At 42.6% G+C, this 17,173-nt stretch overlaps 1 long non-coding RNA gene across 1 annotated transcript; it reads left to right on the forward strand.

Annotated features, from left to right (window-relative positions):
* Positions 1-1,858: 1,858 nt before the first annotated feature.
* On the forward strand, positions 1,859-15,979 carry LOC121439889. Its single transcript, XR_005973299.1, has 4 exons — positions 1,859-1,935; positions 12,853-12,935; positions 13,084-13,148; positions 15,918-15,979. It is a non-coding gene; the product is annotated as an uncharacterized LOC121439889 (long non-coding RNA).
* The last annotated feature ends 1,194 nt before the right edge of the window (positions 15,980-17,173 follow it).

A 17,173-nucleotide genomic window follows, 5' to 3' on the forward strand; every position in this document is an offset into this window, starting at 1 on the left:
CATTGAAATACATGTCCCCAAATTCCTGCACAAAGACAACAGAGAGACAGAGACAGAGACAGAGAGAGAATGCATATAAACAAATGGTAGAACACCATAGATTGAAATATCAGCTGAGTTAATATGATAAGGAGTAACTTAAGAAGTAACTTCTGTCTTATAATTACCCAGCTTATCATTTGTTTTCTCCATGTGTATATTATCCTCAGGAATTGGTCAACAAGTGGGTTGTAGATGGTATAAGAAGAAGCTTCAGGGTGGGGGCATGGTGGTGCAGATCTTGGGACAAGGGAGCCTGAGCCATCGGGTCTTGAGTTGAAGGGTAGCCTGGGCTACAAAGAGAGAACCTGAATAAAAAAAAAGAATGTTATAAAATTAAAACAAGCCAATGAATATTTATTCTGTTAGAAAGTATTCATTTTGCAATGCTAGATAAATAAACAGTGGCAGAAAACACGACCATTAGAACTGGGATGTGACTGAAGAAAATAAATAATGAAGTGTTTATGTGTGAGTGAAGGCGCTTCAGGCATCTTGTAAGCAAACAGTTTATTGACGTGCAGGTGGCCATACGCATTTGGTTAAACAATGTCGGTTCTCATGAGTAGCTGTACATCTTGTTTACATTTGAACACAAGTACCCATTAAGGTGCCAATAGGAGCTCCCCTGGGACAGGCTGATTTTAGATAAAGTGCTTCCATATGGCTTTTATAGACTTGTGTATGCTACAAGAATTTTCATAATGCTTATACATGTGATTCAGTAACAGATCCAGAACGTAATTATTGTGCTGTCCACATGCAAGAGGCTTAAGTATATATGCACATATATTTTAAATTTCTTAAAAGATTTTTGTTCATTTTACATACCAACCACAGTTCCCCTCCTGCCCCTGTTTCTCCCCCACCTTTCCCTCACCCAGCCCCCCACCCACTCTTCAGAAAGGGTGAGGTCTCTCTTGGGGAGTCAAAATGGAAGCACCTAAGACTTTAGCTAACATAAAGTTCTGTCCCCAGCCACTGGGTATTGTCCTGTTCTCTGCCGTCAGATTCTGCTACTAAAAGTACCCTACACCTCGGAGATCCCACGCACGTGTTGGTCTCCTCGGTGGTTCAAGGGAAAAAAGGTGGAAAGTCGGTCCGCGGGTGGCCTCCCTAGTCCCGCCTACTCTCCGAGAGTACTATCTTCTGTAACATGAAGAATAAACATCCAGAGACAGATATTGGGGTTCAACCTGAAGATCAGAAAACCAAAGCAGCCATATGGTCAGCCGTACGACCCAGGGAGTAGTGGCACACACCTTTAAACCCGGGACTCCTGAGACAGTGGCAGATGGATCTCGTGGAGGAGATAGGTTCTTTTAGATAGAGTTCTGAGTGCGACTCCGCCATGGTGAGGACATTTCTGGAAAATTTTGCGAAGCTTTTTTTTCCCCCAACAGAACAATCCCCACAGGGCAGATTGCATCTTTGGTTCTCAAGACCTCCCTCTGGAGTCCACGTGTGGTGAGATGGCCTATGGAGGAAGCGCAAGTAGGGGAGGTGCTGAGAAGCAGCAGGAGGTTCTCGGAGAGTAGGCGGGACTAGGGAGGCCACCCGCGGACCGACTCCCCTTCTAGCTGTTCTACTTTCCGCCTTTTTCCCTTGGACCTCCGAGGAGACCAGCACGTGCGTGGGATCTCCGAGGTGTAGGGTACTTTTAGTAGCAGAATCTGACTGCAGAGAACAGGACAATACCCAGTGGCTGGGGACAGAACTTTATGTTAGCTAAAGTCTCAGGTGCTTCCATTTTGTTTCAGAGACTTAGAGAGGAGTGGAAGAACCAGGGCAAACGAAAAGAAGTCAGGATGTGGAGGAAGCCGACTACGGCAAACTTACTGCAACCACAGAGGAGACCAGAGGACCGAAGACGAGCAGCCAGGTCATCTGCTAGAAGTGAGTAACTTAGCTTCGCTTTTTCAAACATAGGTGTTATATGGTAGGTCGTAATTTGGAGGCATGGTTGTTTCTAGAAAATACAAAAGCAGGAGAATTTTTTTTAAAGCATCAGCATTCTAAAGATTACTAATATTTTTAAAAGCAGTAAAGCTACAAATGAGGAAATCTAATGATTTAATGCCCAATGTACAAGGGAATGTATCCATTTTTTTAAAAAAGTCTATATTCCACACGCAAAGCAAAGCTTTGAGAATGTGTGGCAAGGCCGTTTTGGTTGCTTTTGCGATTAAGGTGCCATTTGTTTTTACTCTGTAATTTCTCAAAATTGAATACTTTGCCAGGAGCAGGTAAACTTTTATTATTTTTTGAGGTCGAAAGGGCTTCCAGGGTAAAATACAAGCAGTGATACTAATTCGAAGCAGTTAGAATTCTACAGTGATTTGTTGGGCAGCAAAATGATTTAGCACCGAGCACTTTGCGTAAAGCTATACCGGACACGCGTCCGGGTATGTTTAAAGAGAAGCGAGCAACGAGTTCATGGTTATATGCAACCATTTCCTTGTAGACATTGTTTAAAGGTTTATACTTTCAATCCTGGTCGGTGTTAAGCCGGAATGACTGCGCTATTCAACCTGAACATCTCAGCCAGTGTTGGGTATTCCTATCTATATGGTATTTATATGCCTATACTATACAAAGACATAACTGAAAGAATACTGCGACGTACAAAGAGTGTGAATTGCATCTGCTGGCCAGTTTTCTTAGACTATACACGTGTGACTGTATTTCGGAAATACCTGTTTTGTTTTCATAAAGAAACCTGCTTTTACTAACTGAAAGAATACTGCGACTTAGAAAGAGTGTGAATTGCATCTGCTGGCCAGTTTTCTTAGAATATACACATGGACTGAATTTCGGAAATACCTGCTTTGTTTTCATAAAGAAACCTGCTTTTAAGATCAAAATAACTGCTGAATTCTGTATAGTGACTAAGTTCTAAACAGATAGCTTTTTTTCTGCCTTTACTAAAATATGATTAACACATGAAAATTGGGTGGGTGTATTCAGGTATACTACATGTTTATATATAACATGTATTCTGAAATGATGAGCCCAATCAAGCTGAATGCCACAAGTTACTGTTTTCCATGTGTGGCGAGAATGTTTGAAATCTTCTGGGTTGGCAATTTTCAAGAGAAATACCAGTATCAACCATTAGTTGTTAAATTCTGCTTGTTTTCCAGTGTTTAGAGACATTTTTTGAGATGAAGATTTGGCTAGAGTTCCTATGTTTCTTAAGCTTCATTGTGTAGTACCTGTTTTTTTTATCACGTGGCAGGTTAGGTAAGGAAGGCCTCGCTAAGAAATTTGAAATTCTTTGAATGGTAATATAGTTATTTTATATGCTATGTAGATTTTTTAATATTAAAGGAGAAAATAATATTCTTTAATGAGCAAGGTCAATGAAGAAACACTTTGTAAATCTTTTACTTATCTAAAATCCAGGCCTTTCAAATATTTCAGGTTATTTTAATCTACCCAGAAATACAGGTTTGAAATTTAAAATGTGAATGTGTGTCAGTCCAATTTTGTGATAAATTGATTGCAGTTTATCGACCTTATGTGTGCTGAAAAAATGGGTAAACTTGAAAAAATCAGGGTTTAGATACTGCTTTCATTCCTGATCAAGACAGGGGAACTTTCTAAATTCTTTGCAAACACTGGATCTTAGGAGAAAACACTGTAAGGCCGACTCCTAAGCCTTGATGATTGTACAATAACGTTATAGGAAGCATTAATGGTTCATGTGTGAAGGAAACGTGTTTGTGCTCCAACATCAAATGAACTTATGAGATAGACTCATGGTCCTTTGGCAGGAATGATAAAGTCACTCCAGGAGGGACATAATACTATGGAATTGGGCTGTGCAGTTCCTTTGACCCTCCATTTAGACTTCCAGCCACATCGCCTCCTACTGAAGACAAAAGGCCAAAGACCTTGGTGAGAAAATGGAGGATTCATTGGGCATCTATCCTGAGACCTAAGTCACCTAAAATGGTGCCGAAATTTGCATTTCTCTAGGAGCTAAATTTCAGAGTGCTCTTTTAGAATTCATGAAAACAAAGCAGAGTTAATGAAACTAGGTGCTACAGGCCTGCTTGATATCCCCCATGGGAGCAAATGGATCTTTCCTCAAAGAGGTTTTGGTTTGTGTGTGTGTGTGCGCGCGTGCGCACGTGTGTGTGTGTTTTTTCCAGCCAACGAAAGCGAGTAGAAGCGCCAGGGCTAAGCAGGTTTTCCAGAACAGTATTACTGCCCAGAGGAAGTTGTTTGCCAATATCCTGTGGTGTGAGTGGGATCTCCAGTAAGTTTAGCAGTTAAGAAAGCTTGCCTCTTTGGTAAAGTTGAGTGAGTAAAGGCCCTGAGCAGACCGGCAGACCTCCTTCAATTTCAAAGTAGGAGTCTGATGGACTCCAAGGGAAGAAACTAATGGGGCAGACAGTGGCTGCAGAACTGGGGCTAACTACCAGGTAGATCAGGGCCTAGTGGAAAGGATACTCTAGAGCCGGCGGTCCCCAACCATAAAATTATTTGGTTGCTCCTTCATGACTGTCATTTTGCTACTGTTATTATGCATCATAATGTGAATATCTGTTCTCCGATGGTCTTAGGCAGCCCCTGTGGAAGGGTTGTTCGACCCCCAAAGTGGTCCTGACCTACAGGTTCATGGACTGTAGGGGGACATGCTCATACCTCAGTTTTTTTTTGGTTTTTCGAGACAGGGTTTCTCTGTGGCTGTGGAGCCTGTCCTGGAACTAGCTCTGTAGACCAGGCTGGTCTCGAACTCACAGAGATCCGCCTGCCTCTGCCTCCCGAGTGCTGGGATTAAAGGCGTGCGCCACCATTGCCTGGCTATACCTCAGTTTTTATAATGGGGTGAGACTTTGCCTATTTAAACCTGTTGTCATTCTGGTAATAAAACTGAAACTCATATGGGACCTAACTGTTTATTCATGTTAGCAGGTATTCAACTTCCTGCTTCATAGCATTTTCTATTGAGTATTCGTTATAGGCCTACTGTGATACCCTCTTATGAGAATTTTAAGTGCACCAGGAACCCTAGGTCACTCGGTCAAGCAAAGTAAGAAATATTGAATATTTCATAGGATTCGCTGAAATGCACATTTCTTTGTACCAATGACAGTGTTGGTAATGACCACTTACAAGAGAGGACAGAATTGTATTTTGGTATACTGTTGTAATGTTTTTCTCACCACTTGAACACTATTTACCCTGAATGTTTCACCTCTACTATGAAGCCTTCATCTGTTGGACCCTAGCGTTCAATCACTGAGGAGGAGGAGTCGCCCGAAGAGACCATCTGTCATATCACAGCTGACGTAAAAGCATGAGGATTTTACTAATTCTGTCATGACAGGGTCTTCCAGCAGTCGGGAGGCTAGAAGTCCCTGAATGGCTAGTACAGGCTATTTTTAAAGGGAAAAACCACAGAAGGAACGGGTGTCTAGGGGTTGTTCTTTAACTATTATGATTGGCTTAATCAAAGGGGCTGTTACCAATAATTGGCTGGAGAGTGGTTACCAGATCAGATGAGGTAAAGGAAAACTTCTGAGGGTCACTTTGCCTCTTCCCAGGGAGTAAGTCAAAACATCAGTAACTGAGTCAACACCTAAGGGTTATCATGCCCCTATTCAGGGGGATGGAAAGTTCCCAACATCTCAGTACGTGCATGCATAGCTGTTATGTCCTTGGCTCCCAGGGGAGGAGGGGAAGTACTGAGAGTTGCCTCCTCAAGCCCCTCCCTTCCTTTGTCCTGTTCTGGGTCCGAAACCTCCCGCTTTGTGCTCACCTTCTTTGAGGAAACTGCTGCCATCTGTAAGTCTGCTCAGCTCTGCCACCGGCTCTGTTTGGGCAACTTTGTTTGAAGCTGGGAGCTGGGAGCTGGGAGCAGTTGTTCTCTGTGAAACTTGCAAGCAGCTCGGGAAGGCTGTTTGGAATTGCTCCAGCACCTCCCGGACCCCTCCTCACTTCAGTCAGTCGCTGCCTGCTGAGACTGGCACTGTAAGCAGAGTTCCTGGGCTTGGGTTGCAACCAAGGCAGCTTCCTCAGCGAGGTGGGCAAGGCGAAGGCTGAGAGCAGCCTGCTTTTCCCTGCAACACTCAGGAACAGCAGGGAGTGAAAACAAAAAAAAAAGGCTTTTGATCACCTAAACCTAATCGGGGCCTTTGACTTTGTCAGTAAGTCTCTTTCTAATGAAGTCCTGAGACACTCAGAGTCACTGGCTCTTTTTCTCAGCCCTACAGTTCCTAAGGTGGTTCGCTCATAAAGGTTGTTTTTACATAGAGTGCTCAGCCCTTGTGTCCACAGTCAAATGTTTTAGACACAGCAGTCAAATGTTTTAGACACAGAGAGGAGGAACCCCTCCCCCTTTTCCCCCCTGTACACCCAGCCTGGGTGCACAGCATAAGCAAGGGAGGGTGTCAGGCTACTGTGCTCCAGCATGGTCACCTCGGCAGTTGCGCGGCAGTTGCATAGACCTCTCAGGTGGGCAGAGCGCTGCTTCAGTAGCAGGCTGTGCTCCTTGCCGTTCTCCACCCCTCACTTCTGCTCAGGAGCTGCTTTAGGAAGGGTCTCTTTCTGCGGCTGCAGGGCCGCTCCTCTTCACTGTTTTCTTTTGTCACTGGGCCCAGGCGGTGGTCCACAAGTCTGCATTCGGCCAGGTCAGGGGCTGCTCTGCCTGAGGCGTGCAGTCTCTGAAGCTGCTGTCTTTTGTTGCGTCCCTATCTGCCTAATTCTTTCTCTCCTACCACTGTGGCCAAAATTCTTTACAAATTTCTTTCTTGCTTACGATTCCTCCGGTCCGCTTTCTTTTGCTTCCTGCCTCCCCCACTTTCTTTTCACTTTCTCAGCCTCCTGCTTTTGAAACAGTTATTCAGACCTTTCGTTTAAATCTAACCACTGTAACTTTCCCCTTATCTCTGATGCTGACTGTTCTATGAAGGCCATAGCTCCCGCTGCCTGCTGACTATCAGAGGCTGGGTCAAAGGGAGTAAAACGCCTGTAAATCTTAACAAACACAACTGGTGTTTTAACTGGCCCCCAAAGAAACTCTCTTACCTTGGCCAACTGAGTGGGATGCCTTACAACCAACCCCCTGAGATAGAGAGACTGGTGGCTTTGACTGTCAGCCACCCCCTACCTGCTGCCGTATTGAGATTCCAAGTGGGCTGGTGGGTAGTCAGAACAGATTCTATGAGTCCAGTCACAGCCTGAGAGTCTGAGAAAAAGGGGAAATGTTTGGGAGGTCCCTCCCCTTTTACTCCCTTCTCCACACCCGTTCCTGAGGAGCTAGAAGACCTTGAATGCCTGGTACAGGCTATTTTTAAAGGGAAAAACCACAGAAGGAAGGGGTGGCTGGGGGTTGTTCTTTAACTATTATGATTGGCTTATTCAAAAGGGCTATTATCAATAATTGGCTAGAGAGCGGTTGCCAGATCAGATGAGGTAAGGGAAAATATGAGGGTCACTTTGCCCCTTCCCAGGGACTAAGTCAAAACATCAGTAATTGAGTCAACACCTAAGGGTTATCTTGCCCCTATTCAGGGAGATCAGTACATGCATGCATAGCTGTTATGTCCTTGGTTCCCAGAGGAGGATGGGAAGTACTGAGAGTTGTCAGAAATGGCTTCAGAATTGTCTTAAAGTTCTACACATCCATGTCTACAAGAACAAGAAAGTTCCTGGGGAAATTGGTGATGGGCCTGGCTGGCCTTGAGGATGCTCTTGAGTGAGGTAAGCTACCCAGTGAATGGTGATGTTTGATGAAACAGCATGTTTCCATGGTTTTGGGTAATAGATGAAAGCCCTGAAGTGACCCATGCCTTCTTCAGCGCATTGCAGATACGCTCGTGGGCATGAGAAAAGCTGTGCTGGCTAGGTTAAGCTGCATGCAGTGAAGTAATAGTTTCTCCAGGGTCTAGAGTAAGGAACCTGCACCTGTGATGATGGTGTGTTGTTTCTGAAGTCAGACTTTTGGATCACAGATAAGATAGCAGAAGCCCCTGCCTCCAGAGGGCAGGCGGATCTCTGTGAGTTCGAGACCAGCCTGGTCTAGTTCCAGGACAGGCTCCAAAGCCACAGAGAAACCCTATCTCGAAAAAACCAAAAAAAAAAAATAGCCTAAGCCCTAGAAATCATCAGGTGTGTGAACTTCCTATTTGCCTGGCTGTAGTGGTGCACACCTTTAATTCTAGCTCTTGGCTAGCGGAGCTCTGAGTTCAAGGCCTTCCTGGTCTAGAGAGCAAGTTGAGTTCTGGGACAGCCAAGACTACACACAAAAAAAACCAAACCAAACCAAAACCAAAACAAAAAAAAACCCATCCTATCTTGGAAAACCAAAAACCAAACCACACCAAGTTTGTATTCACATACATTTTAGTTTAGACTAAGAGGTTACATCTAGCCAGTCCTTTTCAGGACACAGATATATGCCTTTGTTTTAGGAATGGAAAACAAACTTTAGTTCTTTTTTGTTGTTGTTGGAACTTTAGGATGAAGCTATTTTAGTTAGGGAATACAAGAGAAACAATGTGTCTTTCTCCACTTATTACATACATGTTTAAGTCAAGTAGACCACAGAAACATGGATTCAAAAAGTGAGTAGGTACAAAGGAAGTATATGGAAACTTTCAAAGGAAATAACTAATTACATAACTGTCAGTTGTTTAATTGCCTTAAAAGTTTAAAGGTGTGTGTGTGTGTGTGTGTGTGTTTGCGCGCGCGTGTGCATACTTTTTATTTTCTGCGAATGGGTATTTTGTCTGTATGAGAATGGAGACACACATGAATGGTGTGCCTTGGAGGCCAGAAGAGGGCATCATATCCCCTGGAACTGGAGTTAAAGCTGTTGTGAGCCACATGTGGGAGTTGGGAACAGAACTCAGGTCCTGGAAGAGCAACAAGAGTGCTTCATTACTTAGTCACCTCTTCAGCCGCAGCCTTGACTCTTTAACTTAGTCTTGTGTTTAGACTTATAATGTTGAAATTAGAAAACATGTCATATTTGAAATAATTGGTAGTAATAATTACCAATAAAAATAAAAGGTAAACCTTGGTGCCAATCAAAAATACAATTGGAAAATATCCTTGTCTTTTTTCTCTAGAAATAATCATACTTCTATCCAAGATTTAAAGACCTCACGTTTTACTGGCCTGGATTACTGTACAAAGTAGTGGGTTTCACTTTGGTATTTTTCTATTTTGTAGGGAGAGGGCCAGGGCTTAAGACTCTCAAATTCAGACTAGGCTGGAACCATGATATAGTCCAGATTGTCCTCAAATTGGTGACCATAATCCTGCCACTCTGGAATTAGACATGCACGATCATAGAGATGTGTAACAAACTTTGATAATATATATCCCTTCTAATACCTTGTACGTTGTAACACACTTTTTCCCCATTTCATATCGCCTTATCCCCAGTAGCCCCTAAAGGCCCCACTCTTAAAAGACCTCACTCTTCACTCTTCTTTTTTATGCATGTGTAATGCTATCTTTAACTTTTATATCTAATGACACATGACAAGTTTTGTGATTGGAGAAAATTATAATTGAAGCAACTGAAGAGGTATATATCATACAAGTCAAAGTCCATGCCAGTAAATCCTTTGGCCTATATACATACATGTGCCCACACATGTCTAATAAACATAACAGCAGAATGTAAGGGATCAAAGATTACATAGCTATAACATATTTTAAGAGTATTTGCTCCAGTTGCTATTATTTTGTTTGTGTTTTGTGGGCTTTTTGTTTGTTTGTTTTTGCCACAATGCATGTTAGTCTTTGTATTTGCTAACTGCAAGGTAATACTTTGAAGGGCCTGGAGAGATGGCTCAGCAGTTACGAGCACTGGCTGCTCTTGGTTAAGAGCACTGGCTGCTCTTGCAGAGGATCTGAGTTCAATTCCCAGCACCCAGATTGTAGTTTATAGCCTCTATAACTCCAGTTCCAGGGGATCTGATGCACTTTCCTAATTTCTACGAGGACAAGGCACATGTGGGAGACATGCAAACAACATTCCTACAATAAAAGTAAAGTAAAAAAATTTTTAAAGAAATGCTATCTTCGGGGCTGGAGCAATGGCTCAGAGGTTAAGAGCACTGGCTGCTCTTCCAGACGACCTGAGTTCAATTCCCAGCACCCACATGGCAGCTCACAACTGTCTGTAACTCCAGTTCCAGGGCATCTCACCATCACACAAATAAAGATAAAGTAATAAAAATAAAAAAAAATAGAAATGATATCTTTCCCCCAAAAGCTCCTGTCAATTGTTAATGCTTACTATCCCGTGTTGAGTGAAGGACTCATGCACCAAACTGTATGTATAATGTAATAAAAAAGGAAAAAATAGAAATGTTTTGTGTATGTCAATAAGCCTGCCTTAGATAATACAGGAGTAACTGGGCTTAGCACTTGAAAAGTGCATCAAGAGTTCAAGACCAGTGTCATAACAGGTTGTAGGACAGCCTGGGCTGAGACCCTGTCTCTCTTACAAAAGAATGTGGGGGGAGCTGGAGAGATGGCTCAGAGGTTAAGAGCATTGCCTGCTCTTCCAAAGGTCCTGAGTTCAATTCCCGGCAACCACATGATGGCTCACAACCATCTGTAATGAGGTCTTGTACCCTCTTCTGGCCTGCAGACATACACACAGACAGAATATTGTATACATAATAAATAAATAAATAAAATAAATTAAAAAAAGAATGTGGGATGTTTAAATAATGAGGGAACTAAAACTGATTTAGTTAGATAACTCCAATCCTCTTACAGAGTTTTCCATCACTTTGGTAATGTTTAAGCTGGGGCTAGGAGTACCGCTTAGTGTTAGAGCATCTACCAGCATTGCAAGGCCATGGGTTCCATCCACCGTGATGCGTCTAAAGAAATATGTAGCCGAAAAACTTTTAGGGTTTTCGAGACAGGGTTTCTCTGTAGCTTTGGAGCCTGTCCTGGACTTGCTCTGCAGACCAAGCTGGTCTCAAACTCAGAGATTCACTTGTCTCTGCTTTCCGAGTTGTGGGATTAAAGGTGCGCGCCACTACCGCCTGGCGATGGATGAGAATCGAAAGATGTACTGCTCTCAGATCTTAATAGTCTTTGCAGAAAATTGAATTTGTGTTAGATAAGTTGTGATGTCCAGAGAATCTTTAAGAATTGTGAATCAATTTAGAACAAATAATGTGCAGAAAAAATTGCTCATGAAATGTGATTCATTGGCTATTTGTGATTTCATATATTTTTATCTCCAGTTGTTCATAGGAAACAGAACTAAAGACACTTTATAAAATCCTTTGTGTGCCTGAATTTGTGGTGCTGGTAACCTCTGCACTTTTTTTTCTTTTTTTTTTAAAGATTGATTTATTATGTATACAACTTTCTGCCTCCATTTATACCCACCCGCCAGAGGAGGGCGCCAGATCTCTTTACAGATGGTTTGGAGCCACCATGTGGTTGCTGGGAATTGAACTCAGGACCTCTGGAAGAGCAGACAGTGCTCTTAACCACTGAGCCATCTCTCCAGCCCCACCTCTGCACTTTTTATCCATGACTAGTTCGCAACTCAAAGAAATGTTTAATTCTAAAACCATTGGAGTTAAGAAATATTAAAAATATTACATACTCCAGGGCTGGTTGTGGTGGCACTGCCTTTAGTCCCAGCAGCCAGTCATTCACAGGCAGGTGTGTGTGTGTGTGTGTGTGTGTGTGTGTGTGTGCGTGCGTGTAGTTGGATTTTCTTTATCTTTACTCTTTGGGGGCCCACAGCCCAGCTCCCATATGTAATGTATCTTCAACTAATACTCCATATGTAGTGTGTGATATGTGGATAGAGGCAATATGAGAATATATAAAGAAGTTGTTCTAATTTTGATTAGGTGTTTAACAATCTTTTGACTTTGTAATTCTCCAAATGAGAACACATTACCAGCAATGGTGCGATTTTTGTAATTTGGAAGAAGATCTACTTCTAAGAATAAATATAAAAGATTTCCGTCTAGGGAAAATGTCTTAATATGGAAGTAATGGAAGCCTGCGGAGTATATCATTGACACAGAAGACAAAAGAAAATCCTACTCGGGATGAGTCATTGTCATTAAGGTTTCAACCTTAATGTGCATTTATATACGTATGGATATTATGTAGCACATGTGGGTGAATATAGTGAATGAAATGACAAGTATCTTTTGTAATGATTTACTTTCTAAAAATGAGAACTTGATAATTTATATGTAATTTTGTTACTCCGTGAATTTGTTTTGGCAGCTTTCACTGAGTCCAGGCTGCCCAGGAACTTAATGTAGCCAAGGTCTTAATCCTGTGCATTCTGCTTCCACCTCCCAGTTTCCAGGAACTTAGCACCTAGTGCCTGTTTGGAGGTGCTATTTTAAAGCAGCATATGTGCTTGCTCAGGTATATGGACACAGCAAAAGTCTATCTCATTGCCTTGAACAACGAGAGCAACTGGAGAAGGGGTAGAGGCCAAGTTGGCTTCAGGATCTGAGTTCATTTATTTCCTTGGCCCAAAAATTAAAAATTTGGTTTAGGGCCAATATATAGAAGATTACAGAGAAAGAAGCAGTGCTAATATTAACATCAAACTAACACACTTGAAGTTTTCCTTTCAAGGATATTTGCAATGATAAAGGAGAGTAGCATAAACAAGATAAGTGAAGTCAAATTCATATCTTTAGTATCTGTGATCAAACCATTTCGTCATAGCCAATCCTGGTACTTTTTTATGAGATCTAACTAAAATAATTATTGGTAGTGTTGTACATGTTTTTAATAATACTAATGATTTTTATTTCATTTTTCTACTTTCATTATCTTCAGGACTCCACTCAAAAGTTTGAGAAATGAAGACTTTTCTGTTATTTGTGGTGTTAGGAACCCTTTCGCTAGTTTCCCACTGATCAGTAAGTTAAATGTAGATTTTTTTTAAATGGAAATTACTTGTACAGTATCAAGTTTCCTGTGACATTTTCATTTACGTTTAGCATGCTTCGATTTTATGCATCCGCAGAACCCTAACTTTTCATCTCTTATCCTTTTCCTGTTCCCTAGTAAACGCCCATCTACTTTCGTGGCCCAAGGAAGATATCTGAGAATGCCTTCTAGGAAGCAAATAGGTACTTTCTGATAAGCTTCTAATTTTTAAAAAATTTATTCTCTGATTTTTTTTTCTTTTGTTGTTTTTTGAGACAGGAGTGCCTCATCTCCTGTCGCTACCTTGTCCTGGGGTTACAGGGATGTGCCACCATTCTTGCTTTGCTATGCTGGGGATGGTGTCCAGGGTCTCCCTCCTTACTAAACAACATATTTCCCTCCCCTACCCCTGTGGACTCCCCCTCCACGCATTATTTTCCCTGCACATCTCTCCATCCCTCCTTTAGCTCCTGCCTGTAAATCCCCAGCTGCCTCTGCTGAATTCAGGATTGAGCCTGATTTATGTCTTCCCCCATTGAAAAATTCCTGTAGCAATAATCTTGGTTGTTTTAACAATGATCAAAGTAATTTTGTCATTAATATTAGTAAGTCAAGTCAGGATGCTTACAGATGGCCTATTTCTGCCACTGATTTTTTTGAATTTCTTTATATCCTTTAGGTGAGGCTTATGAAGATTTGCTCATAAAGCAACAAGTTGAGAATTTGGGTTGCCAAAGACAAAGCAAAGAATGGTAGTAAATAATCGCAAGATATCAAGACTATTGCTGAGAATGTAGTGAGGTAGTTCTCGATTTGGTTTCAAACAGAAACTAAGAATTTACTGCTGTGAGCTTATCCATACAAATCAAATGTAAAGCAGCCTCCATGTTTCTTGATGCCTTTGCCTCTGATTAGTATTTTTTTTGTTTTTTTGTTGAGATGGGCGAGGCAGGGGAGGAGTACACATATGTACAAATAATACCCAGAGTGCTTCTGCAAACTTGCTAGTTTCTTTAAGAAAGAAAAGGTGCCTAGTCTGGTGGCACCGCTAATGGCAGCGTGATTTAATTGCAGCCCTTGAGTGGCTGGATCTGGCAGATTTTCGGCGAGCTGTAGGCTGCCAGTCTACGCAGTGAGTTACAGTGGCCAATTTACTGGACAGGTACTGCGGTGGAAATTTACCTTGAGAAGGCGAAAGTCCGAACTCAGTGGTTTTAGTTCTTAATTTGGCCTAGAAGGAAGACAAAAGTAAAATGGCTGCTCTAGGGGCTCCACTGATTTCGAACAGGACGGAGGATGGTCTAATTTCTTGGCCATTTTTTTTTTTTTTTTTGGTCTCAGAGTGGCGATTTTGTTTTTTCAGACTACGAAGGGCGGGAGAGGAGACAGCTAAGATGGCGGTGCTGGCGCTCTCTGGAGCACTACTGCCATCGTGCGGTCAGAGTTTCAGAGACTCAATGAACAGTTTCTTCACTGTATTCAATGCCAAGGCCGCTCTAGGCATACTTCTTTAGGCATGGGCATATTCTGTGTTAGGGTTGGTTCGCTAGGCACAGGCGTATTTCTAAGGCCCTAAGTATGATCCGAACCCAAGAACTATTTGTGTAGAACCTGGAACGCAAGAGGCCTGTATACCAGGGACTTGGAAGCTTCCAGGACGTACAGACACAGGAAGTCCTAGGGCGGGACTTATGTTTTGAATACAAACAAACACTTGGCATTTGTTAATTGTGTCTGAGAGAGGATTTACAGGCTTCAGAGTTGTCTCTTCTCTGCCTTCATCCACCAAGTTTAGCCTTTGAAACACAAGTTAACTTCAAGGGAAGTAAAACATGTCTGAATGGATAAGGTTCAGTGGAGAATTATCAGTTACAAAATGCTAACCAACCACGTTCCTAGGCCTTTGTTTCTAGATTCTGATTCTGACTATTACTAGAATCACTATTGGGCTTGGAGGGCGGGAGTAAAGCAGTCAAGGGTGGCCCTTGTGACTGTCTGTGGAGCACTATTGCCATTGTGCAGGAATAATTACAGTACACACGGCACCATTACAGCTTCATTCCCGTGAGTCTAGCAGTGGGGAAAGAATTCCTGGAAGGATCCACCTGGCTTAGACTTTGGGGCCCAGGGCCTTTCCCCTGAGGCAAGAGGAGAAACTTGGACAGCAGTACAATCGTAGTATTAAAAATGAAGTAAGTGCAAGGAGCCAACAGAGGACCTGCAGGTGCTTAGACTAGCAGACAGGAAGTTGCTGGTTGGCATTTTGGTCCTTTTATCTGGGTCATAAACTTTCAACTCTTGGTGGGGACACCTGTCTCCTGCTCCTTATAGTATGAGTCAGCAGGATTTTAAGTAGTGTCCTCTTACTAACAGGCTACATCTCACCTACGTGACCACGAGATACATGCCATGTTTGTGGGGTGGAAAGCTAACTATAGTTAAGTTGGCCATATTACCAGAAGAGATTTTCAGTGTTATGGCAGACCTCATTGTCCTAATGATCATTCTGCAGAAGCAGAATGCCTGACCCTAAAGGTCATATGGAATTTTGATTGACCGACAAATCTAAAATTATCTTAAAATAACCAAATTACATCATCTAGATCTCATAACTTAGTGTCAAATGGAATTAATCTAACAAGCATGTTACGTACGTTAATCTAACAAGTATATTTGTGGCATATAGACAGGTTGGTGAACTCTATTGCGAACCCAGAAATCCACTGAGGCAGAATCTCAGCATCAAGCTTAAGCGACCCTGGAACACATTATGTAGGCCAAGGGAAAGTGTAAGACTAAAGTATGCTAAACAGTCCAGTATAAAAACAACAACATGTATGCAGTTAAACTATAGGAAAGAGCAGTGGGCCGCCTATGTTCCCATGGGATAGGAGGGAGCCCCGAGAGAAACTCTGATATATCCAGTTGGAAATCAGAGACATTTCAATACACACATGTGTTTCTCCTTGTAGGGATTTGTCCAGCATTTGGTGTTGACAGGTATCTGTGCCACTAATGTCAGCCTCCCACTGTGCACCCAGGCCCATTTTCTAGATCTCTTTGTGTAGATCTCCAGTGGTCTATGATAGCCAGGGAAGTTGTGGTGTGAAGGTAGATAATAACAATTAGATTTGCTTTTTTTCAAGCACTGTGGTGACCGCATGTTTTTTCCTACCTAGACCTGGATGCCTAGTTCTGCGAGGCAAGACCAGAAAACAGGCAGCCACCCTGAGCAAGCACTAGATGGAGAAGCTGCTGGGTGCAGACCAGGAGAAATGCAAGATTGGACCATTGACAGAACATTGACTTCTTCCAAAGAGAAGGTGGTTGCCTCAGATCTCACTTTCATCTGTCTTTTCTTCTTCCTGGTATTGCTCTGAGATGTATTTATTTATCCATTTACTCATGTATCTATTTACGGGCTTCTTTTTGTCTTTTGATACTGGAGGTCCAATGCAGGTGCAGACCCATTAGATATGGCATTGATATAAATGAAAAATAGAAGCTAAGTTCTCAGAGTGCAGTGCAGCATGCACCCAAACAGGGAACAAAGAAAGCAAGGCTCACTCAGTTACTGGAGACTTTGCAAGGGATTTTTTTTTTTTCCCCCAGTCTGGAAAGGCCTGAGAGGAGATGCATGCAGGATGCCTTCTCTATTCTGGGGCAACACTGCCCTCGTGTCGAAATTGTTTCGTACATACCCTTCCATGTGTAAAATCGGCTTCTACCCATTTGGAAGGTGAGGGTCAGGGGATTTTAAATTACCAAGTTTGCCTGGCCTCATACCATTTTTTTTTTCTTTTTCTGTAGGCAAACTGAAACGAGGAGCCCTTTTAGAGTCTTAATATAAACCCTGTTGACTGAAGGCCCAGTTACTAGTGCACAGCTGTCCTGAGGTCCAAAAACAGGAAGTGGGGGGGGCGGGGTTTGCACCGCTCAGATCGCAAATTGAATCTACTAGCACGTATCTTGGGGCAGGAAGGCGCCTCCTTCTCCAGGTTCTGGTGAGAAAACTGAATGGTCTGTATTTCTCTTGAGGCCTGAGGAGAAGTCGAGGAAGGCCATGTGGGCTTCTAGTTGTCTTGTAATTGTCATCGTCCGCCATGGCTAAGAATCATGGGAAGGAAGCTTAGCTCAGGGGCGCTGTGAGTTGTGAAACTCTATCCTGATGATGGCAGTAGAGCGCCATGAAGGACCCGGTGCCCGCTGGTCTCCCGCCCTATCTGGC

The sequence above is a fragment of the Microtus oregoni genome, unplaced genomic scaffold, assembly GCF_018167655.1.
Source record: "Microtus oregoni isolate MIOR12 unplaced genomic scaffold, Mior012 000063F_ref0000156, whole genome shotgun sequence".
Lineage (NCBI taxonomy): Eukaryota > Metazoa > Chordata > Mammalia > Rodentia > Cricetidae > Microtus > Microtus oregoni.